This window comes from Arachis hypogaea, chromosome 13, assembly GCF_003086295.3.
Source record: "Arachis hypogaea cultivar Tifrunner chromosome 13, arahy.Tifrunner.gnm2.J5K5, whole genome shotgun sequence".
NCBI lineage: Eukaryota > Viridiplantae > Streptophyta > Magnoliopsida > Fabales > Fabaceae > Arachis > Arachis hypogaea.
In genome coordinates, this window is record NC_092048.1 from 135,048,301 (window position 1) to 135,063,998 (window position 15,698).

The window sequence follows — 15,698 nt, forward strand, 5'->3', positions numbered from 1 at the left end:
ATTGTAACTGAATTTTTACCTTATTTTGTATTATTATTCACAAAACTATTGATGATAATGATGATGCAGCCACATGGGTTCTTCAATTGCTCCCCAGTTGTGGCTGTTCCACCAAGCCTCCCTGCCAAGCCTATTCATCACAATCGGCTCATTGCCAAGCTCTGAAATTAAGTGAACTGCGTGTTTCAATATCTCTGTGGAAATATATAGTTGTAAAATTACATAAGAAAGGTTATGACAAGCAATTTCTATAAAGAAAAAGAATTATATCTCACCAAGATTGTTGTTTAAAAGACATTAGTCATGAAATTATCATTCTTAAGTAGGGAGTACGATAACAACGTTATTAATTTGTAGGTGATAATTTTTTAGGGAAAAAAAAAAAAAGAAAAAGAGAGAGAGAAAGGGTACCGCTTAGATTCTGGATCCAAACACTAAACGACAAGAAACCACCGGCACCTTGGAACTTAATCTTTATCAACAATAATAATCCTTCTTGGTTTTATTGTTATGATCCAAAAACTTGGACTCACATCATATAAATGCTCGAATTCAAATAAGCATAGATACCATGTCTCCACAATTAGGCATTGTCGACAAGCAAAATCTAGCTTATGTCTTGGTCAACGATACCACCTACACTTCCTTCTAATTTTTTCTTCTTAATTCTAACTCGAACAATTTTAGAGGATAATCTACTGCTTTTAATTTTAATAATCACTCCACGCCCCTGTACCAATACTTTATACTTTATACTACGTAATGTAATATGTGTAGCACTCTTTTTTTTTTTTTTTTTCAAGATAGTAATTTTATTGCAGTAAAGGAGTTCTAGTACAGTAACTACAATTAGGGGGTACAAGTGCAATAAAACTTAAATTAGGGACATTTCCAAAAAATTAATAAGAGCAATCTAAAGAGATTAGGTCTTCAGATAAAAGAAAGAGGAAAGTCTTCTTGATTCTTCGCCTTCAAAGGCTATAGAAACCCACTTAGATTAATGAAGCTCGCGACTCTTTTCTTCTTCGTGCGTCGTCGAACCCACCATTCCAAGAGTGTAGTTTTTGGTCTCTGGGTATCAAAACGCAAGAATCAATTCAGTGCTGTTGATTCCTACTTCTTCTGAATTCTGCTGCAAGATTCATTGCCTGGGTCAGAATTTTTCCAAGGTCTTTTCTGCTTCCTTCGAAGATCAAGGAGTTCCTATCCAGCCAAATACCCCAAAGGAGATAAGCTATTCCAGTCATGTTGAATTTGGCCTCACGTCCATTTCTCATAGGTGCGACAACATCAATCCACCATTGCCAAGGTTGAAGAAGATTGTTCATGGGAATTGCACTTGCCATTGGAGAGTTCTTCCATATTTCTGCAATTTGTGGGCAAAAAACCAGCGAATGCAAGGCTGATTCTGGAGCGGTAGAGCAACGAGGGCAGCGCGGATCTGCTTGAGGTATGCGCTCATGAAGCTTTTCTTTCACTGGTAGGCCGTTGTGAATTAATTTCCAGATAAAAATTCGAATTTTTGGCTGACAGTTAGTTTTTCAAATGGCTTTCCAGATCCCCTTTTTCCTGAATCGTTCATGGAGTATCGCTGAAGTTGGATGGAAAAAGAGATATGCAATGTTGTAGCCAGATTTTACAGTGTACTCACCGGAACTAGTATGTATCTAGGTTAGTCTGTCTTTATCCTCTTCGATCTTTGTTTGGCATATTTTGGAACTGGTTGCATTGCTGAAAATTGCATTGATTTTGTCCAGGTCCCATTTTCCTGAGTCATCCATCAGTTGTTTAACCCAAATTAATTGTTGGTTGTCCGACTCATTTGGTGGAATTCGAAAGGGGGGTTCATCTCCAAACCAAGGATCTTCCCATATCTTTACCATCCCTTGCCGAGAGACTGCCCATTTCATACCCTTTTCGAGGACATTTCTTCATTCCAAGAGACTCTGCCATGCCCAAGATGGTCTACTCCCTTTTTTTGCTTCAAGAAAGGAGGTTAGTCTGAAGTATTTATTTTTAAAAATTTTGTAGAATAGAGAATGAGGCTTGGTTAATAATCTCCATCCTTGTTTTGCCAACATCGCTAGATTGAAAGCTTTTAGGTCTTTGAATCCCAAGCCACCTTCCTGTTTATCTCTGCTTACTGTATCCCAGCTGATCCAATGCATCTTCCTTTCAGTATGTTTCTGTCCCCACCAAAAATTCATCATCATCCTATGTAGGTCATCAATTAATGTCTCATGCAGCTTGAAACAACTTAGCGAATATATAGGAATAGCAGTGCCAATTGCTTTTATTAGAATTTCTCTTCCGCTGACAGACAGTAACTTTCTTTTCCAGTAATTCAGTTTTTTAGTAACCTTGTCCTTCACGTAAGCAAAAGTTTCCTTCTTTGATCTGTGAACCATGGAGGGCAAGCCTAAATATTTATCTTGAGTACCCACATTAGGAACTCCAAGTAGAGCCGCCAACTCGCTCCTTACCTCCCGTTGTGTATTCTTGCTAAAAAACACCGCTGATTTATTCAAATTGACTTCTTGGCCGCTGAGGCTACTGTACAGTTCTAGAATGGCTTGTAACTGAATGCAACTTTGTTGGTTTGCCTTACAAAATAGCATAGAATCGTCTGCGAATAATAGGTGATTGATGGATGGGCATCTCCTGTTCAACCGTAGTCCCTAAAACGGGTTATTCTGTTCTCCTTTGTGGAGCAGATAGGAAAGTCCCTCTGCGCAGATTAAAAATAGGTATGGGGAGAGGGGATCTCCTTGCCGGAGCCCTCTAGTTGGCTTGAAAAAGCCAAATGGTGAACCATCCACAATAACAGAATAAGAAATAGTTGACACGCATTCCTTCATCCACTCTATCCATCTATTACAGAAACCCAATTTTTCCATAACAAACCATACAAAACTCCACTCAACACGATCATAAGCCTTACTCATATCGAGTTTTAGAGCTAAGTCACTATCACCATAGGTTTTATTTTTCAGGAAATGAATACATTCATGCACCACCAAAATATTATCACTAATCAGTCTACCCCGAATGAAAGCACTTTGATTATCACTAATAATTCTGCTCATAAGTGGTTGCATTCTATGAACAAGAATTTTAGAAATAATCTTGTAGAAAACTGTGCTTAGACTTATAAGTCTAATTTGAGACATCATCGTAGCATTAGGCACTTTTGGTATCAAGCAAATTTGGGTATGATTAAAACTTTTTAGAATTCTGTTACCTCCAAAGTAGCTTTTAGCAGCGCGACATACATCGCCTTTAATGATACTCCAATAGTGCTGATAGAATTTAGCGGTGAATCCGTCATCTCCTGGGGCTGCTGTAGGATTAATTGAGAACACAGCTTTCTTAATCTTCTCCTCACTGACTGGCCTTGTTAGTCTCCTGTTAGTTTCAGCTGAGATCTTTCTACTTATACCGCCTAAAGCTTCTGTTGGATCACTAGGAGAACTAGTTGAAAACAGACCCTCAAAGTACCTCTGTGCTCTCTCCCCAATAGTCTCGGGGGGTAATACACCACTGTCCGTCCTCGTCTTCTAGCTTTCAGATTTTATTCCTTCGAGTCCTTTCTTGATGTTTGGAATGAAAGAACCTAGTATTCTGGTCACCCCATTGCAGCCAATTCACCCTTGATTTTTCCTTCCAGAACCTTTCTTCCATAGTATAAGCCTCTGCCAATTGATCCTCCAGCTGCAGTATTACATCCTTCTCGTACTCGTTTGGCCATTCTTTCATTCTTGCTAGTCTACCTTCTATTTGTTCCATAGCTCTCCTGCTATTCCCTGCCCCTGAAGCTTGCCATTTCACCAGCTCATGCCTGCAACGTTTGAGTTTCTGAAACAATTGGAACATTGCCGACCCAGTCGCCCTCAATTTCCAATTTTCCGTCACAATTTTATTCACTGCCTCTAACCCGCACCATCTCTCCTGGAAGCGAAACCTTCTTTTGCCCCGATGAGCCTCCGGATTAGTGTGGACTAAAAGCGGTCTATGATCTGAACCGTTGTCATCAAGGTGGGTAACATTAGCCATGGGATACTCTTCTCGTAGTTTTGAAGAGATTAGGACCCGATCCAGTCGCTCCTTAATTGCTCTCTCCTGACAGCTTCGGTTCCACCATGTATATTTATCTCCTATGTATCCTGCATCTATCAATCCCCCCTTGTTGATAAATGTTTGGAACTGCTGCATCGCTTGGGGTGATTTCCCTCTGCCTCCCTTCTTTTCATGGGACATCACAATAGCATTAAAATCCCCAGCTACCATGCATCTTTCTCCTGCTTGCTGGATTATAGGGAGAAGGACTTCAAACTGGCCATTGCGAATCTGATCAACACTATGAAGGTGAACTCCTAGTACCTCCCATAAGCGTTGCTGATCTGGGTCCTCCACTATGAACCAAATGTAAAAGTTCCTACTGCCTTTCACCAACAGCTTAACTTCTTCTTTCCAAGCGACCACCAAACCTCCAGGTGTACCATTTGCATCAACACAATAGGTTTCTTTAAATCCACATGTACGTAGTTGACCATTAACATACGAGGTTTTATGTTTAGTCTCACATAAAAACATCACCTCGGGGGAATGGGATCTTACAATCCTTTTTATGTTGTGAATTGCCAGGGGTTTCCCCAAACCCCGGCAATTCCACATCATCATCTTCATTGCATTTGGGGTGCCATATTTGGGTTGGCACCCTCCCCCCCGTCCACATTCTTTCCTTCCCTAACACTCCAGTCCTCCTGGTCTGCTTGCAATTATTCCATCGCCTCTGTTTTTCGTTTTTCCCCTAATACACTGACTATTGGGTCTCCCGGCCCTCCTCCTCTAGCCAGATGCTTGATCTTCTGTCTCTTGTTACTCTTCCCGTCATTTTTATGAGGTGCACCAAGTTGAGAGCTAGTTTGGTCAATTAAATTGCTTGTAGGAAGGGAAATATCAAATGATGGAACTGAGCCTGAACAGTTAGTTTAGCAAAGCCTTTTAATAAACTAACAGGGGTAGGTTTCGCAACTGTGTTTTTTCTTGTCAGGTTGGGTCTCTGGGTTTCTTCTGTCTTCCCAACTCTCCATCCTACTTGTTCAGCTTTTAGATCAGATCTCCATTTCAATTCCGCCTGTGCTTCTATTTCTGGAGATGCAAGGAGTTGATTGCAACTTCGCTCTTCATGCCCAAGAAATCCACAAAAACAACAATAAACTCCCAGTTTTTCGTACTTCACTTCATGGTTTGTTTGAGTGGTTTCGTAACATCCACCTCCACTCTCACTTTCATAATTCTGTCACCCCTAACCCTCATTGCAAAGAGATCGGCGTCTAGGACGCTCCCAATTCACCCCCCTATCCTCCTTGCCGCCTCTATTGTTTTACAAAATTCAGGCATATCCCACAACTGGATCCACATAGGTATTCTTGAGTAGTCATCTTCTGCAATTTTTAAATCAGGATTTCATCGTCTTAGATGAATCACACACTGTTTTATTAGCCATGGTGAGCCCCTCTCCACCCTAATCAGATCAGTTTCATTGGCAAAGAAAAACTGATAAATATTGTTTCCATGACTTTTGATTCTGAACCCTTCTGGATAATTTCAAATAGCAGTGAATGCACCTTCAATAGTTCCCATCACAAACCCCCGATCTACCATAATTCTCCCCACCAGACTCCTGAAACAACCTTCAATACCTGATCTCACATCTTCTTCCTCTAACACGACCACTTCTTCATCAAAATCATTATCATGATCTGATTGTCGCTCCTCTTGATTCGGTAAGATTGATATTGTATTTTGAACACACACACCGATTCAATTTTCAATTGACTATATTGGAATTGTCCTTGAAATTGGTTTGAAACACACACTATCTCTCACCAATCATCAAAATTTTAACGCACACTACAAGAAGAAACCCTGACGGCACACAAAAACCTGACGGCACAAAATTGAAAAGCACTTAATTAATATGTGTAGCACTCTTGAGCCACATTAGAAGAGTCTCCATAATAATAATAAAAAAACATGTGGTCATTTTTTTAAATAATAATAGAAGAATTTAAAATAAATCCAGCTTTTCAAACGCACATTTTTTTCTACCTACATCTCTTTCTTTTTTGGGAAAAAGAAATCCCCCCTCTATAATAATAACCTAAACTATATTTTCTTCATACTCCCCCGTTTGTTGGCTAATTATTAGTTGAAGAAAATTAATTTTTGGGAGTGCTAGGTAAATAATGATAATTTTAAATAATATGAACAACCACCAATTAAATAAAAATACACTACATCATAATTTAATGTTACTAATTAAATTTAAAATTAATTTACTCTTTTAACCCTATTAATTAATATTGTTCACACATTATTCAAAAATGTTATTGATTACCTATACTTTTCTTTAATTTTTTTATCTCTTTCTTTTATTATAACAATCCCATTATATGTACATACACCACTAAAATCGTTATCATTAGCAACCAATTATTTTATTTATTTATGATCCACATCATATAAAAAATCAAAATCAAATTTATTCTCATATATTATTAAAATCTAGCAAATTTAAAGAATGAAATTTAGTTATCAAAATAAACAAAATTTAAATGGATACATTATGATAAATAAAAAATAGATCCTTAAAAATAAAAAATATTTTAAATTAATTTTAAAATTCAAATTCCAAATTTTTAAATCCTAACTTCAAACCCTAAATTTTAAACCCAAATTCTAATTTATAAATACTAAATTTTAGATTCTAAACTAAAAAATTTCATATTTCACGCGATATAAATAAGAGGTGTATGTTGTTTGATCCATGTCATTGATTTTACCTAATAAAATAAAAAAGCCCTACTATTTGTAGTCTCAAATAGGGGTGTACATGGGTCGGGTCACACCGGGTTTGGCTTAATCCAGACCCGATTCAAAATATAGATCGGGCCTAATTTTTAGACCCTAACCCGATCCTAGACCCGATGAAACCTATGCATCTTCGGGCCGGGTGAAAATCGGGTAAAAACCGGGTGAAAACCGGGTCTTTAGCTTGTAAAAATCACCTAATCTCCAACCATTATTTCACAATTCACATAGTAAAATTCACTTTAAAAAAATATAACAAGAACCAACCCTTCTCTAAAATTAAAGCATAACCATAATCAATACTAATATTGTCTAATAACACCAAATATTTAAATCAATACAAATAACACTATTATGCATTAGTCTAAAGTCTTATGCATTTTAAACATAAAACATTAACTTATAATTTTATAAAGACTAATAACACAAAATATTAAGGTTTACAATATTTAAATTCCACATAAGAATAGCCATCATCCATCACTAATAACACAAAATATTAATTGTGTATGGTGATCGGGCCACCGGACCGAGTTCGGGTGACCCGAGCTATGACCCGGACCCGACCCGAAATGATGTCCGGATCTATTTTTAAGATCCTTACCCGACCCTAGACCCGATGAAATCACACTAAATTCGCCCCAAAAGTGTTCGGGACCAGGCCGGGTCTTCGGGCTGGGTCGGGTCATGTACACCCCTAGTCTCAAAGGTAGATGCGATCATATTCCTTTAAATTTCTTATAAATTAAAGTAATTGCAAAAAGCCTGTGTTCACCTTTTACGATTCAATGATAGCTCGAATCCGAACCTTTTTATATGAGCTTTCAGATCAGCTATCATATGCAAATCTTTCTTTTCATTTTGTTGCACCCAACACCGTACCACACACTCAATTGGGTATTATGATTCATCTCCATCTCGTTATAGTTCAACCCTTAACAAGTCTTGAACTATATTCGATAAATTACTTAGGAGTATACACATGCATCAAGATACAGTTGCATGCATGTAAATTTAGTAAATCATGGTAACTAGAAGCACACAAACACCAATTGGGAGATGAATCATTATTTTGTCGTCTCATGTATATATGTTCTCTGTCTCTGCATGCCATGATATATATATGACAGCACAAGACAAATAATAATTAAAGCAAAGCAAAAATAATGTGGTATCTACTGATTAACATAACATATATGCATATGCCTAAAGTTATTGATTCTGATGGTGAATCTGAAGGTGGGGGCTATTCAAATGATCATTCATTCACGTGAATGCAGAAATAATAATAATAATAATAATTGATTACTATAGTATCTAACTTATCAACAAAATTTAGAAAATAATATTTAATTTAAAAAACATAAAGATAAATATTTTTAAAATAATTTAAATTTATCATAAAAAATAAAATTTAAACATCAAATAATTAATACCGTAGAATTGACCTAATAATAATGAAAAGTTGAAAACATTCTCCGCAAACATAACCTAACAAGTAAGTAGTAACTACTGTCCACTGTGTACATGCTGCTCTACGGACTACGCTCTAATAAATATTGTCTTCTTCGTCTCTTCTGTGTACATCCATAAATTTTGTACCAAGTACGGAAGCTAGCTTTTGTTAAATTGGAATCCTTTCATTCGTATATATAAATTCTCGCTCTGCATGTATATATATAATTGAATGAGGAGTATATATATAATTGAATGAGGAGTGTTAGGAGGCCAACAACTTTTGGTATTTGTAATTATTAAATAGCCATCAATGATGATTTTAATGGTGGGAGATTGATGTGAGATTTCATTCAATGACTCACTTTTCCTTGCTGGTTACATACTGGCCAGAATTTGAAAAAAATTGCTGGCCCTAGACTTTTCCTAATTATATATATATATATTAACTTCTCTTATAGATGGATTTATTATGTTTAATTTGAAAGTTTATTATAATAAAAATTTAATTTTAATGCACTACAAAAATATTTTACACACAACTATATTTAATTATATTCGTTCTTTTAAATAATAATCTATGCAATTAATATAAAATTAATTATTTTTTATTATATAATATTATGTGATTAAATATATCTATAAAACTATTTTATATTAATAATACATTAAAATCAAATTCTTATTATAATTAGTAAATATTTATTAATAAGTTCAAAGTATGCTTGATCTGATAATCATAAAATAAAAAAGGTGGTTTAATAAATGGCCATAGTAAAATAAAGTATTGGTTTAATAATAAAATTTAATTTAAATGCACTGTCAATTTTATATGTATATCTAATTATATAACTTTTGAATAATTATTTAAAATAATAAATATAATTGAATAATTGTATAAAATATTTTACATTAATAATATATTAAAATTAAACTGATAGTATAAAATAAAATAAAAAGTTGTGTAAGATCATTTTTGGACAGGTCTATATTGTTCTTATAAACTGATGGACATATATTTTAATGCTCACCTAATAAGAATGTAATAATAATTTTCATATTAATTAGATTGCTTTTAAAATAGGAAAAATAACTATTTATACTCATAAATTTTATGAATGCTAACAAAAATACCTGTTAAAAAAAGAAACTAATGTACTTATTGAAGATGGGTTTCGTACGATAAACATACTCAAATTTTAAATTTTTATCTTTTGAATAAAATTTTCAATTTATTCCACCTTTTATCTTCAACTTTAATTCCACTCCTATCTATTTTTTTTCAAATATCTTATTTTTACATCTCTCCATACCACCACTTTAACCATCTTCTCTGCTACTCCATCACCACCACCATGACAACATTAACATCATCACGATAATCATTATCAACAGCATCTCTATTACTCCTTCTCTTAACATCCTTTCCTCTGTAATCATCATCACGATACCTGCATCCGATTCGAGCACTAAACCAAAAATTAGTTGTTTAATAGTGAAAACCAAAAATTTGACCCGTGGATACCCAAGTAACAAGGTAACTAATATACCTTGACCTCTTCCTCTCCAGATACAGTCCTTTCAAGATTATTGATGGTAAAAAACTGGTGGCTAACCTTTATCTCTCTCTTTTTTATCCCAAAATTTTTAAAATCCTTCATCAGCACCACCGCGACTACCTGCACTGCCATTACCACCATCAACACACAAAATCCGACAACCACGAGCTCTCTCCAATGACGACTCCAAGCTCTGCTCAACACTGTCAATCAATGGGAAAAGGGACTGTTGTTGGAGTATCTCCATGTCATTTGGTAGGGGTGAACACGGGTAGCGAGTACCCGATTACTCGTCCGAACCCGAACCCAAACCAATTAAATTGGTTTTGGAACTAACGGGTAATCGGGTTCAACTCGAACCAAACTGATGAGTTTTGTTAGTGATTGGTTCGGGTATTAGTTCTGGGGTTGCAGAACCCGAACCAATCCGTGAACCCGATCATATATTAATTAAATAAAAAAATATATATGACTTTTAGTGAGTTTTCCAACTCGTAACCCTAACACTGTGTCACAAGCGGCACCCTCTTAGACTCTCGGTCTCTCACCCAATGGAGTAAACAACCCCAAAATCCCTAGCAGAGGCAGAGCTTCCTCCCACCTCATCGTTACTCACGCAACCAGTTTTTCCATCGTCTTCTCCATCACGCGTTAGGCGCATCGTCTTCTCCACCTCGTCCCCTAATGCAATTACTATGAAGCTTATTGATTTTAATCAAAAGAAAACTCGTCTTGCTCTTGCAAATATAATAATTGTTGATGAACTTCCTTTTAAATTTGTTGAGACTCAAGGCTTTAGACAATTTATGAGTAAAGCACAACCTAGGTTTAAGGTTCCCTTCCGTTGGACAATTGCTAGAGACTATATGGCTTTGTTCAGATATGAGAAAGAGAAGTTGAGAAATTTGTTATCTGAAAATCGCCAAGTGATTTTCCTTACTACCGATACTTAGACCTCAATTCAGAATTTGAATTATGTGTGTAACTGCGCATTATATTGATGAGTCTTGGACAGTGCATAAAAAATATTAAATTTTGGTTTGATTACTGATAATAAGGGTGAGACTATAGGGAGAGCCTTAGAACAGTGCTTGCAAGAGTGGGGTATTAGAAAGATATGTTATGTAACTGTTGACAATGCTAGTGCTAATGGTGTTACAATTTTGTATTTACTTAGAAGCATGGGTGATTGGAATGGGTCAACGTTATTAAATGGGGAGTTCATGCATATGAAATGTTGTGCTTACATATTAAATCTAATTGTCAGTGATGGTATGAAAGAGATTGATAGCTCAATAAGTAAAATTAGAATTGTATGCAAGTTTGTTAGGTCATCTCCTGCTAGGATACAAGCTTTTAAGAGGTGTGTTCAAGAGGCTAATATAACTTGTAAGACTAGTGTAGTGTTAGATGTGTCTACTGGGTGTAACTCTATCTATTTGATGCTAGAAGCTGCTGAGAAGTTTGAATCGACTTTTAGTCGGCTTAGTTATCAAGATTCATTTTATTTGTTAGCCCTTGAATCTCAAGGAAGACCTCCTGATGCTAATGATTGGAAAAAGGTACGTGTGTTTGTGAAGTTCTTGAAAATATTTTATGATGCAACTCTTATTTTTTCTGGTTCTTTAAATGTTACATGTAATAATTTTTTCAATAAATTGTGTGATATTTAAACAAATTTGAATAAGTGGAGAAAGAATAACAATGATGGTTTGTAAAAGATGGCGACACAAATGAAAGTGAAACTAGACAAATATTGGGAGGGTAATGGCATAAATTATTTTCTTTTGTGGCTGTTTTTCTTGATTTTCGTTACAAGTATGAGTATATTGAATTTTGTCTTAATCGGGTGTATAGGTTGAATCAAGCCAAAGATATGTTAAAAAAATTGAAGGATATCATTCCTAAGCTGTTTGAGTATTACTCCATGATATATTCCCTTCCGGATGGTAGTTCTTCTGGTAGTTTTAATTCTAGCATTGCCTCTCATGATCATGGGGTTGGTGGTGAAAATGCAAATGAGGAGGAAGATGGCTTTGAGGATGAGTTTAGATTGAGGGTTGAAGAAAAACAAAGTGAGGTCAAAAGGAATGAGTTGGAAAGATACATGGAAGATGATGTGGAGGATAACATTCCTGGTTTTGACATTTTATGTGGGTGGAAATTGAAACCAATGAAGTATTATGCTCTTGCCTATATGGCTAGGGATTTGTTGGCTATTCCCGTCTCTACCGTGTCTTCTGAGTCAGTATTTAGTACTAGTCGTCGTGTGCTTGACCAATTTAGAAGCTCATTAAGTGCATGTTTGGGCGCCATTATTTTGTTAAAAAAAGATCTTTTTTTATTTTTTAACGTGTTTGGAAAATTTCTAGTAGTAAAAGTAAAAGCACTAGTAAAATAAAAAAAAGATCTTTTTTGAGAAGCTGTAATTTACATTTTTTTTTAAAAGATCTTTTTTCCTTAAAAAAAAGATGTTTTTCATGTAATAAATAAACAAAAAAGTACTTTTATATTGTTATACCCAAACATAATTGATTGATAAAAATACATTTTTACATGAGATATCCAAACATAAAATTACTTTTACTTCTCTATAAGATCTTTTAAAAAAAGATAACTCGAAAAAAGATCTTTTTTTAAAAGCTCACCCAAACAAGCTCTAAGTCTTTCTACTATTGAGTCTCTAATTTGCTCACAAAATTAGTTGAGGACTAAAGAGAATATACATTATTTAAAGTAAGAATTTGAGGACCAAAAAAAACTTGAATTAAGTAACTATTTTTAAATTATATTTCTTTAAATCATTATGTAATTATTGTTATTGTTGAGTCTCTAATAATAATTTAATTACTGTTAATGTAGAGCTTTCAGCTTTAACAATATCTAATCAAGTCATTGGAGTTGATGTTGTTTACAACAATTTGAGGTTAACATTTTTTCACTAATTATTTGTTTGTTGAGTTACTTTCAATTAATCAATTTCATATCAGCTAATTATATGCTGATTTTTTGAAGGTCACAACTCCTCTCTTAAACATGCTTGGTTGATAAAATGAAGGATTATGGAGTAAAGACTTTAAAAAGTAGACAAATATTTCTATTGCACTTTTGTATTTAGTTTCTAATGTTTGGATTTTAATGTGTTTTGATTTTAGTTTCTTTGAAAGATTATTTACTAGACTTTTGTATTTAGCTTCTAATATTTTTATTGCACTTTTGTATTTTTATTAGACAAAGATTATTTACTATAATATGTTTGGATTTTAATGAATTTAATTTTTAATATATTTGGTGTTTAACATGTTTGGATTATTTCTATTGATGTTACATGTTTTTGGTGACTGAAATAAATTAAACAAAGAAAAACAAAACAAACAAAACAAGGAACTGCCTAAATAGAGGGACAGTCCCGTTTAATACTACTCTTAAACTCCTCCCAAGGTGAAAGAAGCTCCACATGCGAAAGTTGTAACTTCATCGCCATCTTTGCCATAGTATCTGCCACCGTGTTTGCATCTCTCATAATCAAACGAAAGTCAACCCGCCAATTCCAATGCATGATATCTCTTATTTTGAGCACCAGTGGATCAATAAACCCAAAACCATCTTGAGTAACAAGATTAAATGCTTCCACACAATCCGTCTCACAAATAACATCTCGTTGACCCACATCCCAAGCTAAGAGATATCCTCTCCAAATAGCAAACAATTCTCCTTGAAGAATACTATTACTCTCAATCATTCCCAAACACCCCCTTTGCCAGCTCCCATTACAATCTCTAATAACACAAGCAAAACCAACACTATCACCGGAACCAAAATAACTAGCATCACAATTAATCTTAAAAGTACCAATGGATGGGGGATTCCAAAAACCATTTAGAGTAGAGGGAAGGGACATACGTTGTAATTCAAAGATATTCCTAAGCTCCTTTTCTGAAGTTAATGCCAGACAAATCACTTTTTTCGGAGGCCAAGTTTCATCGGGATTAAAGATGTCATTATTCCTTGCTCGCCATATCCACCAAAGTCCCGAAAAGAACTTGAACGGATGCTCTCTGCTATGATACAAGAACCAGTTCTTCAAATCCAAAGGATGACAAGAAATATCCAACCTATGCCAGACAAGCTGAGCTTTGGGACAATCCCGAATACAATGTAAAACCGATTCCTGGCTAGAAAGACATTTTGGACACTTATCCGACGACGACATCCCTCTTCTAAAGCGAAAACTTGCAGTAGGAAGAGCCTCCTTAAGACACAACCAAGCCACAAATTTATGCTTTTCCGAAACAAGCTGGCGCCAAAGGCAAAGCCAATTCTCCCGCTCCTCCGAACCAAACAGCTGCTTACACAACCACAAGTAACCATTGCGAGAGTTATAGACTTTGGCAACAGACCCACTCCAATACCAACCCACTTCCGGACCTGCTTGTTCATCTGGATTGTAAGAAAGAATATTATCTTTCAGATTTTGAGATAAAGGAGAATAAAGAGTATCCAAATGCCACCTACCAACCGACCAAATATCCTGTATCCGAAGATTCGAATCAGAAATGTGAACATAATCGATCTCATTAGATAACCGTCCTTCTTTCCTCCAGCTAGAAAACCAAAAATTCTGGTTCAAATCTCCAATACACCAAGCAAACCCATCCTTCAACACTTCCCAAGCCTTGCAAAGACACCTCCAGCTAGAATTAATGTTACATGTTTATTGTACTTGTTGAATTTTTAAGATAAAAATTTGTTTTTTTTATGAATTTTAAAATCATTGGATACCCAATTATCCGAACCGAACCAATCCGTTTTTAATCGGTTTGGTTTGGTTCGGGTACATACACAAAAAACGTAAATTCGAACCAAATCAAACTAATTATATTTTGATCGATTCAGTTCTAATTTCACTTTGAACCCAAACCAAATCGACCCATGCTCACCCGTATCATTTGGTGGGCATGGAATCAACTTAGCTTCTCTTCGACGAAGCAAACTTGTTGCACGCAGGTGGCAATGGAGCAGGCGATGTCAAGATCATGCCTTCTTTTGGTGAGCCAATCTCTACCTCCATCTCGCACCACAGCTGCCTAGTCAGCACCCAACCCAAATGTCTTCCAGGACAACGTGTAAATTTCATCATATAAATATCTTTAAAATGTATATCTGACTAAAAATTTTTGAAAACATAATTTTTTAAATTTTTACTATATTAAATATATTAAAAACTTAAGAAGTTCTATTATTATATTTTTAACATGTGTATTACTATTTAGAGTTTAGAATACATTTTAGCCACGTCTTTTTTTTTTCCCATGATTTTAACTTTAGACTATTGTAAAATAGAACAAATTTGTCTATTATCCGACTAATTTATTATTATTATGTCAATAAAAGTATTTGACTAAATTAATTTAAATCAAAGAGCTTACAAAACGGAATATACGATGGAATAACGAACAATAATACATCAAAATTATTAATAATAAATTATTTATGTTAATGTAGGTATAGATTTTTGAAACGATCATTGTCACAGCATATATATATATAATATATTGTCAAATTAAAATATTTAGTTTTGAATGAGTCGTGAGTATTATTAATTATTTATTTGTTTTTGGAGAACTAGGAGTCTAGCATGCAACATGAAAAGATTTTCATAAAGATAACGTACAAAATAATTATATTAGGTGTACTCTAAAATTAATTATTAAATTTAATAATTACTATAGAATATATATAAAAATATATAATATATGTTAAAAATAAATTAAATTGTACAAATATTTATATATGACTGATTTTAAC

General features: G+C 34.7%; 1 long non-coding RNA gene across 2 annotated transcripts; it reads left to right on the plus strand.

Annotated features, from left to right (window-relative positions):
- The first annotated feature begins 658 nt into the window (after positions 1 to 658).
- Positions 659 to 13,108, plus strand: LOC112733860 (uncharacterized). Of its 2 annotated transcripts, XR_003813204.2 has the most exons (6): positions 659 to 1,450; positions 1,558 to 1,671; positions 1,758 to 1,995; positions 11,343 to 11,452; positions 12,753 to 12,816; positions 12,906 to 13,108. It is a non-coding gene; the product is annotated as an uncharacterized lncRNA (long non-coding RNA). The 2 variants fall into 2 exon arrangements; XR_011870031.1 differs by lacking the exon at positions 11,343 to 11,452 and having other exon boundaries at positions 675 to 1,450; positions 12,906 to 13,105.
- The last annotated feature ends 2,590 nt before the right edge of the window (positions 13,109 to 15,698 follow it).